The sequence below is a fragment of the Geospiza fortis genome, unplaced genomic scaffold (genome assembly GCF_000277835.1).
Source record: "Geospiza fortis unplaced genomic scaffold, GeoFor_1.0 scaffold1, whole genome shotgun sequence".
Classification (NCBI taxonomy): Eukaryota; Metazoa; Chordata; class Aves; order Passeriformes; family Thraupidae; genus Geospiza; species Geospiza fortis.
Genome location: NW_005054320.1, coordinates 736,217 through 741,862, shown reverse-complemented (window position 1 = coordinate 741,862; position 5,646 = coordinate 736,217).

Sequence of the window (5,646 nt, the reverse complement as noted above, 5' to 3'; positions counted from 1 at the left end):
GGCCGCTGTGGGGCAGTGCAGGGCCCTGTCCCCACCGCCCACCCCCTACCGCCTACCGCCTACCGCCTACCGCCTACCGCCTTGCTCCAGCAGGGACAGCTCGGGGCACACAGCACAGAATGGCGTCCTGACGGGTCTGGTATGCCTCCAGTATGCCACCCTGTGCGTGCAATCTACTCATATGCCCGGTTACTGCACAGGAAGAAAGTTCTTTCTGCTGTTCAGCTGGAACTTCCTGGGACTCCGTTTCTGCCCATGACCTCTGGTCCTGTTGCTGGGCACCACCGAGCAGAGCCTGGCTCCATTCTGTTGACTCCCTCCCTTAGGTACTGATAGACATTGACGAGGTCCCCTGTCAGGCTGCTCCAGACCAAACGGGCCCAGTTCCCTCAGCCGTTCCACGTCAGAGAAACAGCAGTCCCCTAAAATTCATCCATTCCCTCTACCATAGCACCTGAGAAGCTACCCCCGACACAGAGGGCCAGCACCTTGGTTTTGTGATGCTGGCTGGTCAGTTAAATGTGTTATCTGGAGAGATTTACACACTGTCTGGCAAGAGCCAACATGGCAGCAGAAGGTTTAAGGAGCAAGATAGAACAGGGTCAATCCCCCACCACCTGCTCGTCTACAGTTCCTTTTCCCTGACAGTCTCACACTTGACCTTTCACTGCATTTAGTTATTGGGGAAATAATTTTCTCCAAAATAATTTCTGGATTTGCCATGATACACAAAATTGATCTTCTATGATACACTTTTCCTCCCTTGCATTCTTATGTAATTTTGAAGGATAATGCTTTGTGAGCAAGTTTTCTTAACCGCTCCTTAAAAATATGTACAAACATACTATTTCCCTACTCTTCCCATAGGATATAGAGATGACCAACTATACAACACTGAGACATACTCCATCATGTTAGTGAAAAAAAAAAAGAAAAACCCCACAAATGTAATTCTGAAATATAATTGTTCACTGTCAAATTACTAAAGGCTGAATACAAAACACCAAAGATATGTATTTTGGAAGCCCTCTGTTTTGTCTGTAAGGAAGTATTTTTTAATTAGGTAGGTATTTTTCATTTGGTATATTGCAGTTTGCACATTATTCACAGAATATTTTAATTGATATACAGTGAAACTGCTGATTGAACTGTATATTTAAAGTATACATAAACTTAATATTTTTGTAAATACACATTAACTATATATTTTCATAGAATACAACCAGAATTCTCTTTTCTTCCATGAGTCAGCATTTTTCTTCTCAAGGAAGCCAACAAAGACATTTTGCTTTTAGATCTTTGATACTGAAGAGGCTTAAACCAAGTGTAATTTTTATTATAAATTTTCACAAGGCACTCCTGACCCTCACACTCAAGGAAGAACATGGAGGGTAGCATCTCATGGTATGCATTTCATTGTCCTGCAGCCCTGCTCCCCCTTCCCATTAAGACCACACTTGCCCTGATGTAGGAGACAGCAGTGTGTATGAGACCATGAACATTTTCTCTTTTAAATAATTTTTTATCTTCAACTAAGAGAGTGGTTACATTACGTTATGTTACCTTGCCTTACGTTGAGTTACGTTACCTTACGTTAGGATGTTACGTTACATAGGACCTCCAAACAGTCCCTACCCCTGCAAGTTTATCTCCTTTAAATATCTGTTCTGTTGGACATTATTCACTCTGTCCCGCTCCCACCTTTGCAGCTTGTGGCTGTCCAGGAAAAGAGCACTTGTGAGGACCTTGCATGCAGCTGGCAACCATGGCTGTGCCAAGTGTAGCTTTCCAGGATGAGAAAGCCTTGCAGTTCAGGGGTAACGACTTCACAGAGGTTGGTATGTTCCCAGAGACATCTCTGTGCTTTTGGGCAGGGAAGCTGTAAACACTGAAGTCTAGAACCAAAACTGTTAAGGCTAACTACTGACACAGTACTGCTGGGTGTCCTTGCCAGGCCCCATCCTGCATTTCTAACAATTTCCCATCTCTCAAAGGCCATGAATATGGGATGTGTTTGACAGGCAGCAGAGTCTGAAGAGGAACAGGAGAGTGTGCTCTGACATGGGAGAAGGAATCTAATCACATCTGCCATGAGAGCAGATCTTAGCAGTCCTCTGCCATCAGATCAGCTAGAAAAGAGGGGTCTACAGCTGAAGCAGGAAGAATCTCAAACCTTGTCTATTCACAGTCTCCCCAAAACCTCTGAGCATTTGCCTACGCTCTTTCATGGTACTAGAGAATGTGATAGCATCGGGTACTTCCGTGCTATCACAGCACAGTGACTTTCTCCTTGTGCACAGGTAGTTTCAGCACCCCCGGGCTATGATGTGCAGGATGAGCACGCCCTGGCTCTTGTGGTTAAGATGGTGTCTAGATCTCCAACCTGCAAAGGACTGCGTGGGACACCACCAGCTTGCAACCAGAGTGGTAAGGGAAGGAGGACATGCATCCATTGAGTATTGTGGGGTGAGACTTCAGCTGTGAGCATCAAATGTGATGCACAGATACTTGCCAGCAGTAACCACTAGCAAAACTTTCTTGTGGTCCAAACAACCCTTCCTTTTCTAAGAAAGAAGAATACTAAATTACCTGTTGCCTCCACAAAACCTCAATCTCTTTCCATCTACACAAAACTTTGTAATTTTCTTCTGTAATCAGTACCAAACCTTGCAATCATGATCATTAATTGAGATAGCCAGAGGGAACAAATGGCATTAATAATACAATTTTATTTTCCAGAGACTAAACTCACAAATTATGTAGGGTCTTGTCACTTGAGACCAATCAAATGTTCCACTTCAACCAAGTGTTTAAGTGGCAAAACAAGCGTGTTAATCTGCAAAAATGAATGCCTAAGCAGACAAGGAAAACACCACATTATTGACCTTTTTGCATTCTGTATCAAGACTAGTAGGTTATTGTATTTTTCCATGTTGCTGGAGCATTCCCATATGAATTACATTCAGCAGCGAGGATAGCCTAAAATTTTACTATCAATCTTTCCCCACAGATTATATAGTCACATTTGTGCCTTATGTGGATTTACTGAGAACTCAGCTATTCCCTTTTGCCTGAGTGCAGAGCACAAGCCAATGTCACAGGCAGCCCAGACAATCTAGCAGCTCAAATCCCTCCTGTTTCAAATGCATAGTAAAAAGATTAGCTGTGCAAATCAGGCTGATGCTATTTAAGCACCAAGAGGCATATGGTTTTCACTGTTAGCTAATTCCAAACACACAAATGTGATTTATTTCAATTTTAATATGTTGGCTGCCATATACAGAATATAAATCCAGAACAATGAACTTTTAAAAGAGCTTTAAAGGAACTGAAAATAAGCTGATAATATCAGGTGCTACAGGGAGCTTAGCCTCTTTCTCCTTACCACATTGAATACCCTGATAACACATCCCATTCTTAAACAGGCCACATTTACGCTGTTAGAAAGCTTTCTGTTAATGTTTTAAAAATCATCCTTTTCAGCCCAAAGTCTACAGTGCCCTGTAAATTCCAAATCCTTACAGTGCAATTTATCAGCAGGCAAGAGATCAGTAAGTTATTGGAACAGCTTCTGTGTCTTCCATGTATTTGAAAGGTCACTTTGCTGCTGATGAGAAGAAAACTGCAGGATTCATTTGCAGAGAGAGAAGCTAATTGCTAAACATTTCATGTAAGTATACTCAGACTCTTCCAAGCTGTTCATTACCATTTTTACCCTGACTGCAATGGAATCATTTAACATCTCAAACCATCAGACACACTCAATCACAAAGCTCTGCAGACATCACTGCATTTAAAACACCACTTCTTTCAAGTGCACCGCAAGCAGTGGTGTTCATTTTCCATTTTACATCAAGTCAGAAAACCACTGTTACTATCACAGTTTTTGCATTTCCTAAGCCCATTGCAAATACTTAGATATCTATCATACAAAATATACTCTGTGTAATATTGATTTCCCCTCCCTTTTCTGCCCACCACTCATAGCCGCAGTGTCAGTTCTATCAATATATTACCTGCTTCTCTATCTCCCTTTGTTTGCTGTGAGCCAAGCCCTGGCATCTGTGGGCCGTATGTTTGACGATAGTGAGCTATTCAATTCTTCGTTTACACCACACGAGGGTGTTTCAGACTATGCAGCATGCCAGAATCAATCTGGAAGTCATCCCATTTGGAAAGGAACCAAGGGGCAAACAGATACATTATTTTTCCACTGGGCTAACTGGTACAGGAGACTTTGAAAGAAAAAAGATGAAGCATCATAAACTAAAAACCAGATGGAAGAGTGTTATAAATGATCAATCGAAAGCCAAATTATAAAAAATGCAAAAAGATTAATTTATCTTTTTCTGTGACCTAAATATGGTCCTCAAAACCACCACAGCCAAAGAGACAGCATCGAGCCCAGGATCAGCACTGGGTGAACACAGATCCAACCTGTATCGCATTGGATTCCCCTCTGTTCATGAGAGCCGCTTCTAGCAGGGATGGTTTATTGCTGCGTTCCGTGGGTTTCTGGGCTTATATGAATCCAATCCGGCCAGCACGAATCCAAGCCCAGCACGGAACCAGCATAGACGAAGGACAAAAGACAAGGAGCGCTCTTCCTCCACGTGGGTGTAGGTATCCGTTTATTAGCTTGAGACAGGACGTGAGATGGTGCAGCTACCCAGGTGAAGAAAGAGACCCTAGACCGCCTGCTATGGGGTTTTGTCCAGGGGAGAGGGGGCGGGGAAAGAGGACCGTGGCCAATGGGATGCCAATGGGGAGGGACCACCCATGGGACAGCCACCGAACCAGGTGTGGGAGGGGACAGCTAGATGCAATACAACAGTTTATACAGTTTATTATGCCCGAGGCGAAGGAGTCCAAGTTTCTTTTGTAACTCTTCACATTCATAGTTGGTTCTTTCACTGTGCAGAGCTGGACAATCGCTGTTTCCTGGTTGATAGGCAGCATTGATAGAATCCCAGGAAGTCGTGTATTCACATGTATCTTTCTGGTGACTTCGGCTATCTTGATCTATCTTATCAACAGGGCGATCGATGATCGCTCTTAGGCATCTTCCGATGTCTCGGGATAGCGGTGATCATCGCGCTGGGCGCGTCTATTCATAAGCTAAATGCTGATCGTTATCCTGTTGCCTTCAGGAATTTCAGAGTTTGAATAGACATCTGCCTCTCAGGGTGCTTGTGGTCAGAGACTTGTTTGGATTTCACAATCTTTATAAAATACATTCTTTTATAGCATGAATTTTTTCTAACATATATTACAATCCCTCCCCTTTAATATCAACACATTAATTCATGCTCCCTCTACATCCCAAATTACTATTATCTATTTACTTCGTACGTCTACCCTCCACCTTTAAGGGTCTCCTACAAAGAGAAGGCTTTATTAAATTCTCATGCCATGCTCTCCTTGCGGGATTCCCTGATAACCATTATAATTATTCCCATTTGTTTTGACCTCAGCAGCATTGCTTGCACACTTCCCTTCTCCCAGGCTCATGATCTTGGATATGATGTTTCCGGAAGCCAACTCCGGGTTCACGGGCACTACAGCTATCTGCATACCCTGTACCACAGAGTGTATCAGTCTAATAAAACAAACTATTAGACATGGGAGGAATATGACTCCTGCTAC